The 12652-nt window shown below is 39.4% G+C and overlaps 1 protein-coding gene across 9 annotated transcripts in view; it reads right to left on the bottom strand.

The window, feature by feature from the left end:
* The window catches only part of LOC121283176 (general transcription factor II-I-like), a 194479-nt gene that overhangs the window by 171582 nt on the left and 10245 nt on the right, over positions 1 to 12652 (bottom strand). The gene's annotated exons all lie outside the window — the stretch shown is intronic.

Below are 12652 nucleotides of genomic sequence, written 5' to 3'. Positions count from 1 at the left end.
CTGTTTCTGGTTTCTTCTGTGTGCCTGTGGGAGGGACCTGCCTCTCTTCACTCCTGTTGCTAGACAACAGCCCAGTTTCTGTGCTCTTCTTTGTTTAACTTAGCTGTAAGTCAAGCTCTTATTAGAAATGCGAGTATCGTTTAAAGTGAAACTAAAACTCAACTTGACCTTTTCCTAACACACAAGATACTGAAATACAAACCAACTAAAACTCATTCCTAGCACCCACAAATACCAATAACAAACTATTTCCTAACAGGTTCAAGAAGGTGGCTCACCATGCAGTGGTTCAAGGAGGCACTCACAAAACACCACCTCTCAAGAGCAATTAGGAATGGACAATAAATGCTGCCTCACCAAATGAAGCCTGTGAAGAAATTTAAAAATTCAGCCTTCGCAGTATTATCAACCTGACATCCGTCATATGCCCCCTTTTCCTGCTTCACCTCTCTCACTCATTCTCTTTCCTTCATCATCTAGGGAGCTCTGGTTTTGTTTGTCCTTCCTTCCCCCCCTTGTCAAAATGTACCCAAACCATCTCCTCTTCAAAGGCAGCCCACTGGCACGCAAAACCGTACCCGACCAATCTTTTCTTCTGATTTAGCTGGGACAAGTCTGCTCTCAACTAACAAACTGTCTTCCTTCAATTAATGAATTTTGGTCTAGATTGCTATTTGCCCTATTCCATCGCTAGTCTAAGCCTTATGACACTATGATCTGCTCCCTAAATGTTCCCTTAGTAACACTTGATCATTTGACCCACCTCATTCCCCAGAACTAGATCCAGTAATGCGTCCTTCCTCACTGAACCAAAAAAGTACTGACATGAAAACTTAAGAACACTCATTAGAGACTTAATTTTTTTTAAATTCTCAAAGCAAACTTTTCCTGCAGCCTGAGTCATGGGAAAGCAACCCAAATGCAGCATACTCCACATCCCATATTTATGTATGGATAGCGCTTCTGCATTATAAATGGGCCAAAAAGGCCAGGCGATGATTTGAACACAAAGCTGAAGATATCCTGCAGAGGGTCCATTGGGTATAGGAAGCCAGGGAAGTTTGATGGATAGGTACAACAGATTTTCAGGCTCATGTGTAGAGAACATTGGTTACAGCTTTCTCAACAACTGGTGATTTATGGACAGTGGATACAAGGCAGCCAGAAAAGGGAGCTTTCAGTAAGCCAAGTTTTCATGTGATAATGCATGGACTATATTTTCTGGGAAAGGATGTGGAAGAAAATGGTATTAGTAATGGACTACAAGATGGAAGACAGCTGAGCTCAAGGTAAAGCATCGCTTGGATTGATCTGAGGTGCCAGAAGTTGGAGTCCAGTACAGCCCAAGTGCTGCTAAGAGTAAAGGAAAGGGTTTCAGTGTTATACATGTTAAAACTATAAGAAGCAGAAGCCAAAATTAAATTTGGAAGCAGAAAGGTAAAGCAGGTTACCAATATTTGTACAATGAAAGCTTAAGTCATTTAATCACTCCTACCTTCCAGCCTATCAGATATTCCCCTTTGTTCCTCTTCCCAATCTCCCTTATATCTGCCAACCCCCTCACACCAATTTCACTTGCTCAAAGCCCATTACATTTCTAACTTTTCTCAGTTCCAATGAAAAGTCACAAACCTAAAACATTAACTGTTTCTGTCTCCCCAAATGCCACCTTACCTGGCTTGCTCAGTGTTTCCAGCATTTTCTGATTTTATTTCAAATTTCCAGCATCTGCAGTATTTTCCTTTTGTATCATCAACGTACAAGTGGAAACTGACTCTGTATTTTGCAAATGTGGCTGAAGTTTGTAAAAGATGAACGTGAGTCAAGAATGGAGTCCTGGGGTATACTAGAGATAGCCATGGAAAATCTCCAGGCATGGTAGCAAAAGGAAGGACTGGAATTGTGGCAGTAGACAAGAGACACAGTTGACAAGAGAGAGTGCAGCCGTGGTACCTACAGCACTCAAAAGTTTAACATTACTTTGACCATTTACTAGTCATTTACTATCAAGGCTTGCCATGAGCTGACAGTACATGGGCTAAGGGACACAGATTTAAGATTTTGGGCAAGAGATGTAGAGGGGTGCAAGGAAATCTCTCTAATGCAGCAAGTATAATGAGCCAGAAGGGTGATGAAAATGGAAAGATCAATTATTTCAAAAAGGATATTGGATAGGCATTTGCAGGGATAGAGCAGTGGAATGGGACTGACTGAACTGCTCCACAGAGAGAATCAGCAAAAACTCTACAGCCCAGATCTTTCATTCAGCAATTCTGCATGCATTGACACTGCCTGCAAGATTTTGCAACCCAACCCTTCTATGAGTTTTTCAGCATCGAAGGGGCAGCTCAGCCTCTCCAGGGGAAGAATGTTGGTTGCAAGAGAGACGGAGACAAGCCCCATTTTCACAACAGCAGCTGCCATATTCAGGCAAGATTTTAAAAGGTCCAGTCTTTCTATAAGTGAGTGGGTTAGTGAATGGGTGAGGTGGGGTGGTCAGGGAGTCAGTTGTGTGTTCAGTTGAGTTATGCTGACTAATCTCTCAAGTTAGACCAGGTTAACCAGAGTGATTATGTAGGCAAGTCCTGTGTATCTAGCCCAAGTCTCTGACACTGAGCTCAGTGTTAGACACTTTCGGAGAGGTTCCAAGGCAGCAGAGAAAATAGAACAAAGCAGCTCAGCAGGACTTCCTGGGTTTTCTTCACGCAGGTACGTACATCAGGACTTCCGCAGAGCCCTGACACACATCTCCCAGCTTCAGATACCACATGATGTGGGCCTACGACTCATTTCAACCTTTCAGCATTTTTCTGGGTACTCTAAGAGTGTAACTCAGACTTTGTTCTAATGTTTCAAATAAATGCGTACCTGAATGGCATCCTGCAAGTACAAGATGTATATGGTTTGACAATGTGTGGGTATAAAGTGCACAGTAAATCCCCTAGTGCACTTAATCAGCTTTTGAGATTCCTTTAAGAATTATTTAAGTTAAAAAGAGGTAACCAGCAATAAGTCACTCAACTTTTACAAGAAAAATAGCTGAAACTTTGATTCTGTTTAAACTATAAAGCAAACACTGATCTTATTTTCTTCCCTGTAATGTGACAGATGTGCTCAGTGTGATAGCTGTGAGGTAGAGAAAAAGATAACAGGCTACAATTTGAGAGCTAAGAATTTGCCACATCATGTGGTGCCACGTACCTCCAACTCTTACTGTTATTAACCCTCTCTAGTACAAGATTACTGGAAAAAATTAACCATATGCCCCAACCAAAAAGTAACAAAGATCTGAATGAGGGTTTCAGCAACAGATGAGGTGAAGCAGCAGCAAAGTCAGGCAATGCTATGGAGGTAGAAATAGGCAGTCTTAGTGACGGCACAGATACATAGTCAGAAATTCATCTTGGGGTTAAATACAACACCAAGTTTGCAAACACTTAGTCTAATAGTTGTCAGCGAGAGGAAGTCCATAAGCTAGGGAACAGTGTGTGGAATGGGAACCAAAAAACAATGGTTTCAGTCTTCCCAATACTTAACTGGGAAAATTTCCACTCATCCAGAGCTGGATATCAGATGAGCAGTGTGACAGTTTAGAAACAGTTGCCACAAAAGTATAATAATTCTCATAATATTGATTTACTGTAAAAGTAGGTTAATAGTGGGGTTTGGGTAGTTTCTCTACGTGTGTGTGTGTGTGTGCTGTGTGTGTGTGTGTGCGTGGGGTGGGGGGGGGGGGTAATTTAACTGAGTTGGAGACAGCTGGTCTGGAGGCTTTGACTCATCAAAAGAAGCTAGGTTTGAAATACTAAATACGTAAACATGGTTGAAGTTTTAGAATGTGAGGTGAGGAAAATTTGCATTTGTGGATAAATCAGGGCAGTTTTAATTTCAAAGATGGTAGGATGTTAGACCTAGCCAGAGAAGCTAGACCAAACAATGTGTTTATTTTTCTCAAAGGTTCCTGTCAATATAAATCTTTTCATGGTGCTAATACTATCAGAGAAGTACAGTTCCAAAGGCATATGGGAACATGGAATTGGCATTAAAAGGGAGAAACATGTATGAAGGAGAAGAGGCTATTTGTCAGATAGAAAGACATAGTAAGATCTACCAGATGTGTGAAAAGCCTCCAGTATTTGTACATTAAGCTGCTGTCTACAGAAACCGAAGCAGGGAAAAGCCACTTTGAATTCTACTGTCCAGGATATTGTGTTGACTTGCCTGCATCTGTTTAAATCTATTTTGTTACCTTTGCCTTAACAGGGGTGTAACTGGAATCCAGATTAGTTAGGGGTTTTAGAAGTTATTATAGTAGTAATTTGTACACCCATGTATGTGCTTGAAATCTTTTTTGTTAAAAAAAATCCCTTTACTTTAGTTTTGTAGTCTTGGTGGACTTATTAGTACTGAATTCAGGGCACACATCTCAAAGTAAAATACAAATTGCAAAATCGTTGTGGCTGATCAAATTTCCCTCGTGGATTTGATCCGCCTGGCACACATCATCTGCTGCGCCATAACACAGTGGAGGAATCAAGAGGAAGTGGTAGCTAGGTAGAACTGGCTGTTGTCAACATACATGTGAAAGCAAATGCTGTGCTTTTGAAATATTGGTGCTGAGGGGCAGCAGGTAGATAGGAGGAAGGCAAGGACAAATCCGGATTATAAAGCTAAGAATCTAGGAACAAAAGTAATCTGGGAGTACAAAAACACAAAATCAATCAGTAGGCTGATAATGCCATAACAAAAACATAAATATAGGGTTTATTTCTAGAGAAAGAGTTGAAAAGTGGCGAAGTTGTAACAAACTTGTAACAAACCTAGGTTAGACCACACTTGGGAATAGTGTGTGCAGTTCAGATCTCCATATTATAAAAAGATGTAGCAACTCAATCTTTTGCTGCACTCTCTCCAAAAGGATGATACCAGAACCATGAGGCTACACATATCTGGAAAGAATGATCCAGCTGACTCATTTTTCTCCTAAAATAAGAATCTGAGTGGTGGCCTAATAGAGGACTTTAAAAATTAGGAAAGATTTTGATAGAATCAACACAATGGGTTTCCACTTATGGAAAAGAACAAAACTAGAGGTCATGTAAGGAAAATATATTTTTATTTCTGTTGGACTGTTGTGAAGAGCATATCTTTTATTTTCTGATGGACTGTGGGTTAGAATTACAATGGCTGCAGGTTGAAAGACATGTCCACCGGAACAGGGTGAGAGATATATGCAATGTTGCAGTCCTGGAACAGAGTATGCCATGAAAGGCAGGGTGGTGCCAGAAAGGAGTCCTGGACCAAGAAAGCTGCCTGACAACAGAATTTTAATTGGCTCCTGACCTAGTGACCAAGGTTTTGTGTGAAGAACAGAGCAGCAAAAAGTTCCTGGCCTGCAAAGAGAAAACATCTAAAATCTCTTTTCCTCATATCTCTATAACATGCTCTCTCTCTGAGGAAACCCCTGTAAAAAGGAAAAAGCAGAAAACCACTGTTAGAGACATTGCAAAGCAAGTTCTCAACCAGTGAACTAAATACTGAAAGTGCTGTAAGACCACCTCATGTCACCAAGAACTGGAAGACATCAATCAAAACCAACCCATCGAATCCTATACTCCGGATTGGTGTTACTGAACTGTTTTATCCCACCCTTAAAACCCACGTTTTTCAGGAATTTAAGGGGGTAGAGTTTAAGTTATAGTGTTTAAAGTTAGCAGTTCATATTTCTTCCTTTCGCCACTGGTTAATGACAGTTTGTTCAATAAACAGTTATTTACTTATTATTATAAACTTGGTGCTCGCATTCTGTTAACCTTAACTGAATAGTTAGGTAGAATTGGAGTATTCTGGTGATTTGGTCAAACTTTTCACATTTGTTGCGGCTTGGGGAACAGTGGGGCTTGATATTGCAGTGCACTATCCCCAGTGAGTCATGTCAGTTATCAATGTAAGATAGTCACCAAGGATTCCAATAGGCAATTCAGAAAAAACTTCTTTACCCAGAGGGGAATAGTTATACTGACAGTCATAGGAGATAGGATGCGAGGACCCTCGAGTGGAGCATGGACTGGTTGACTGGTTGGGCCAAATAGTCGGTTTAAGTGCTGCATATTCTACAGCATCAGTTTTGGCAGTACCCAAATACACCAAGCATTTTAAGTTGGCCATTGACGTAAGCGATACAGGCATTGAGGCGGTACTGTTACAAGACTATGACACTGGAATCGAAAAACCGATTGGGTATTTTTCACAGAAGTAGAATGTACAACAGAGAAGATATTCAACAATCGAAAAGGGGACTTTGGGGTTGGTGTTTGCATTACAGAATTTTGAAAGTTATGTTGCAAACAATTCATCAGAAACAATTATTCATACAGACCACAATTCTTTAAAGTTTCTGGACAAGTTTTGAGACAAATGCTAGGCTATTCAGATGGAATTTATTACTGCAACCATTTAATCTACAAGTTATACATGTGGCGGGATGAGAAAATCTACTTGCAGATGCATTGCCGAGAGTTTGAAGCTTAAGGGAAAAATTGGACATTTAAAACCTAGACACTGGACTGGGATGATTTCTGTTGATACCAAAGGGTTTGTATATTTTTGTTATGTTAATGCATACATCTGGTAATGTAACAGTGTAATAAGTATAGGAAGTAATGCAAGATGGGTAAGAAAATGAAGCAGTCTTTTTAAATTATAACAGGTCATTTTTTAACAACGAGGGGGATGTCAGGAAGATATAATAATTTTCTTAATGTTATTGGAATTTATTATAAATTAGGGCAATAGTGGGGTCTGTGTGTGTGTGTGTGTGTGTGTGTGTGTGACTTAACTGAATTAAAAGACAGCTGGTCTGAAGGCTTTGATGTATCCTGGGCTTTATTAATAGGGGCATAGAGTACAAGAGCGGGGAGGTTATGCTGAATTTATATAAGACACTCATTAGACCTCAGCTGGAATATTATGTACAGTTCCGGGCACCACATTACAAGAAGGATGTGAACACACTGGAGAGAGTGCAGAAGAGGTTCACAAGAATGGTTCCAGGGGTGAGAAACTTCAGCTATGAAGTTGGGACTGTTCTCCTTGGACAGGAGGTGGCTAATAGGAGATTTTATAGATGTTCAAAATCATGAGGGGGCTGGACAGAGTAGATAGGGAGAAGCTGTTCCAGTTCGTAAAAGGATCAAGAACAAGAGGGCACAGATTTAAAGTGATTTACAGAAGAAGCAAACGCGATGTGAGAAAAAAACTTTTTCACACGAGTGGTTCATGTCTGGAATGCATTGTTTGGAAGTACGGTGGAGGCTAGTTGAATCGAGGCATTCAAGAGGGCATTAGATGATTATTTGAATATAAACAATGTGCAAGGGAAAAGGCAAAACAATGGTACTAGGTCATAGTGCTCATTTGGAGAGGCGGTGCAGACACGATGGGCCGAATGGCCTCCTTCTGTGCCGTTAAAATTCTATGACTCTGTAACAGAAGATAAGCTATGTTTGAAATGTTAAGTAGGTAAACAGGGGGGAAAGTTTTCGAATGTGTGAGGTGTGATGGGAACATTCGCATTTCTAAATAAACCAGACTAGCTTGAATTCAAAAGAGGGGTGAAATGTTTCACCAAGCCAAAAGAAGTTAAGAAACAGTGTGTTTATTTTTCCCAAAAATTCTGGTAAAATTGGTACTTTTTGATGGATTTTTATTATTAGAGTGGTAAAAGCCCAAAGACATAGTGAAACAATGGGAATTTGCATTCAAAGGGGAAAATGTGTATAAAAGGAGAGAAGGCTGATTGTAAAGGCAGGCATTCTATGCGTAAAAGCATCCAGTATCTAAGCTTCAAGCTGCTGTCTACAAGGAACTGAAGCTGAGAAAAACTCACTTTGAATTCAACTGTTCCGGGTATTGCGTGTTACTTTGCCTGGGTCTTTTAATAACCTATGTGTCTCACTGTTGTCTTAACGGAGGTATAACTGGGGTTTAGATTAATTCAGGGTTTTAGAAGTTATCATAGTAGTAATTTGTAGATCTACGCATGTGCTTAAAATCATTTCTTCTATTAATAAAGGTTTAACTTAGTTTTGTAATAAACCTTTGAGACTTTGTGGCCTTTTTACTGAATTCAAAGCCCGCATCTCAAAGTAAGTACAAATTGCAAATAATTGTGGCAGCTGCTTCAAGCTCCCCACTAGGATTTGGGCAGCTTGGCATTTACCATCTGCCTCTCATAACACAACAAAAATTCTTACATACAAATATTTCCATATAATACATCATTGGGTAATATTTATTCATTATGAATAATCACTGATTATTCTGAACAGATTGATTCAATGAGATGCATAACTGATCTCTCACTTAAATGTCCATTAGCACTGCAAAAATACACCCTATTTTAACAATGTTCAAACTGTATTTAAGAAATTATGCTGACTAAATCCCATCTATTTATGATAAATGGACATTATGCAGCACAATGGATTCCAATTCTTGGAAATGAATTTGATCATCCAAGATATATTGGATCCACTACATGCTAAGAATTGTGCCCAAAAAGTAACACTTGCATTTACTGTACCTATAAACCAGTTTACTGCTAAAAAGCTGGAGAAGTTATCCACTTTATTGTGTCTTTAAATCAACATCTTATTAACTATGTTCACGTTTAACAGGCTTTGTTTTGCCAAATCTTTGAAAAACATAACGAGGATTCTACAATCTTCCATAAGCCACTACTCCTCTTCCACTACTTGTGATCTGCATTTGCCTTAGTCCATAAAACTGAAATAAGTCAACTGGGAGATCCAGTAGAGATCATACTGATAAAAGTTTCAGATACAAAAAGTTGACAACAATAATCAACCTGAATGGAAGCCTACATTCTTACTAATGCATTGGTACATTTCTGCTTTGCCATTTGATCATCTTGTGCACTTTTTTAAATAAAAGTATGACCTCATCCAAATTCACAGCACATTTGATAACCCTCAGTGGGTCTCCCTACTATGTAGGATAATTTACAGTATAAGTAGTAACGCTCATTACAAGTTGTGCACATGCACCAATTTGTTCTTGTCAAGAGGGATTTGAACAGGTCATTATTACAGAAACTCAATGACTAAATATATGTCATATTTGTGCACATTTACTGTCACCTGAGTGACACATTCACTAGTGTTTCAATCCATGTGGAGACCAATGACAAGAGCTGAACTTCTCAAACAACCCCCAATGGAAAAACGAACGGACAAGGTTTTACTTTTTAAAACTTATACCTTAACAAACAAGAAGCAGACTAAGAGACAAATGGTATTTCTTAAAAACTATAAAATTACACTTTAAATAGGTGATACATTTGTCAGGCAACAATCCTAACACATGTGGCACCACATGCAGTCCCAAAGTCCTTCCTAGCTCTCTAGTAGAGTTCAACCACTCTTCATCACACCTGATCTAATTTGCGAATAACCTCCAATAACCACTTTGCTCCCTCCAAGATTCATGGACACAGTTACGTCTAAAAAGGCACTTCTGTGGAACTGTGCACCCTTGGATCATGACGGTTCTGATGGTGTACCTTTCCCAAGTCACCTTGATCTGCCCACTCCATAACACCCCTGTAAACGGTATGGTTGACTCTGATAGAACCCACTCAGCTCTTCAGCGTCTCTGAACTGTTCATACAGCTCAGTGCTTCACAGCCCCTGTACTGTCCCCTCTATCCAAGCTGAAAGTACTTTTCTTCCCACTGTCCGTGTCTGTCCACAGGCTGAAATTCAATTGGCAAACTGTTTGATCTTCCCAGTTACCTCCCATTCCCAAGCAGCCAAGGACACAGGTTCATTTCTCAGAAGTATGATGTTACTACCAGGAAAACCAATCAAAAAACTACTCCCCCAGAATTCTGGACCCGGTCTCTTAAAAATCAGGCACTGAAACAATTTCATGTGTCAGGAAGACATAAGAATGTTATTGGAATTTATTGTAAAATAGTGGTGTGTGTCTGTGTGCGCGCACATATGCGTGTGTGCGTGCATGAGAGACTTAATTGAATTAAAGGCAGCTGGTCTGAAGGCTTTGATGTATTAGATAATGAGTTGGGTTTGAAATGTTAAGTAGGTAAACATGGGGGAAGTTCAGAATGTAAGGTGTAAAAGGACATTTGCATTTTTAAATAAACTAGACTAGATTACTTTCAAAAAGAGGGGTGAAATGGTGAAGCTAGCTAGGTGAAGTTCAGAAACAGTGTATTTATTTTTCCCAAAGATTACTGGCAAACGGGTATTATGCTAAATTTTTATGATCAGGGAGATAAAGTCCAAAGACATAGTGAAACAATGGGAATTTGCATTCAAGGGGAAAATATGTATAAAGGAGAAGGCTGTGTTTAAAAGCAGGTGTTTTAAGATCTAACAAGTGTGAAAAGCTTTCAGCATCTATGCCTCAAGTTGCTGCCTACACAAACTGAAGTTAAGAAAACTTGCTTTGAATTGGATTGTTCAGCCTGGGTCTTTTAAAATCTGTGTCTTACTTTGCCTTAACGAAAGTGTAACTGGGAGTCAGATTAACTAGGGAGTTAAGAAGTTATTATAGTTGTAATTTGTAGACATATGTACGTGCTTAAAAATCATTTTTGTTAATAAATGTTTCATCTAATTTTGTAAAAACCTGTAAGACTTAGTGATCTTATTACTACTGAATTCAAGGTATGCATTTCGAAATACATACAAATTACAAAACAAGTTGTGGCAGTTGTTTCAATGGTCAAGACATTGTTTCCAGGATTGTCGGTAACCTCATCTCCTCTGGAGATTTTCCCTCCATGTCTTTCAACCTCAGTCCCCCAAACCTGAACAGCCCGCTTCCACCTGCTTCCCATCACAAAGACGACTGCCCTGGTACATTTAATCACTTCAGTCAGCTCCTCCCCGCTGGACAGATTTCTTCCTGTCATAACTGTATGTTTTACCCCGTTGTCCAGTCTCTTCTCACCTACATTTGTGACTCTTCTGATGTCCTCCATCACTTTCAACAGTTTCACTCCACTGTTTCCATTTCTGGGAATAAGCTATCAACAAATACTCACTATGCACTATGAGCCCAATGACTCCCAGAACTACCTCAACTACAGTTGTTCACACCATCTCCCGGTTTTTCCATCTCCAATGCATCTGCTCTCATGATGGAACCTTTCACACCAGTGCTTCAAATAGGTCTTTTTTCCCATCAACCAAGTGTTACGACCACAGCCGATGTTACTCGCTAAGCAAGCTAAATCCCAGAGGGAAACTTGTCTTACTAATCATTACTTTTTTTTGTGTATTTTGAAAATGAGGGTAAAACTACTGATCCCAGAAGCATAGAAACCTACTAACACTTTTAGGATTTTAAAATTAAAATGTCTCATTTATGCCTACTCTGTTTCCTGTTAGCTAACCAATCCTCTATCCATGCTGGTATGTTACCCCTAACACCATGAGCTTTTATTTTGCACAGTGATGTTTGATGTGGCATTTTGTCAAATGCCTGTGGGAAATCTAAGTATAGCACAGCCACAGGTTTCCTTTTATCCATGTTGCCTGTTACTTCCTCAAAGAACTCCAATAAATTAATCAAACGTGAGTTCCCTTTCACAAAACCATGCTGACTCTTAACTGGCCTGTACTTTCCTGCTTTGTCTCCCTCCTTTCTTGGATAGAAGAGTCACATTCTCTATTCTCCAATCTGATGGGACCTTTCCAGAATCTAGGGTATTTTGGAAAATTAAAACCAATGTATTTATCTTAGTAGCCACTTACTTTAAGACTCTAGGATGAAGTCCACCAGGACCTGGGGGCTTGACAGCTTTTAGTTCTAAATTTTCTTAATGCCCTTTCCCTGGTGATTGTAATTTTTTTTGAGTTCCTCCCTCCCTTTCACCTCCTAATTCACAATTATTTCTGGATTGTTATTTGTATCCTCCACATTGAAGATGAACACAAAACATATGCTCAATCATCCGCCATTTCCTTATTTTCCATTATTGATTACCCATGCTCAGTGTCTACCAATAAAAATCAGAGAGCACCACATAACGCAATTTGACATGTACAAATCAGCAGCGTAATGCATTGTGCTCCACATGTCATACACATATTATAAAATAAAAGTGTTCAACCCACTGTGCCTCTCAAACTAAAAACGTTTTCTATAAGTTGCAGAACAATATACAGGTAGAATGGACATCAAAGGAAAAAAGCACACCAGCACAAATTAAAGAAAGGAAGCAAAACCTATGTGAACTACATCACAGCAGGCTCATCGAACCTACCATCCTGTGCATTGGTAATTTGTCCTATTTAAATTTTGTGGGCTTCAGGAGTTGGAAAGGGCAGTTCTTAGTGTCATTGCCTCACTGATGGCTAAATTCCAAATCATACTAAAATTACTTCAGTATTGAACCATATGAATAGAAGATATATTTAAGCATTATAAGTGTTCCCCAAGCCTCCTTGGTTGGAACTTATGAAACCAATGAGAACAAAAAGGTTCTGACATCCCTGCAATACAGGATTATGAACTTCAAACTAAGCCCATGAGGGGCAACAATAGAATCTAATTTTAGTATATTACTTTAAAACAAAAAGTACCGTTCTCATGGTTATAT

The sequence above is a fragment of the Carcharodon carcharias genome, chromosome 10, assembly GCF_017639515.1.
Source record: "Carcharodon carcharias isolate sCarCar2 chromosome 10, sCarCar2.pri, whole genome shotgun sequence".
Classification (NCBI taxonomy): Eukaryota; Metazoa; Chordata; class Chondrichthyes; order Lamniformes; family Lamnidae; genus Carcharodon; species Carcharodon carcharias.
This window is presented reverse-complemented; position numbering and strand designations above follow the sequence as displayed.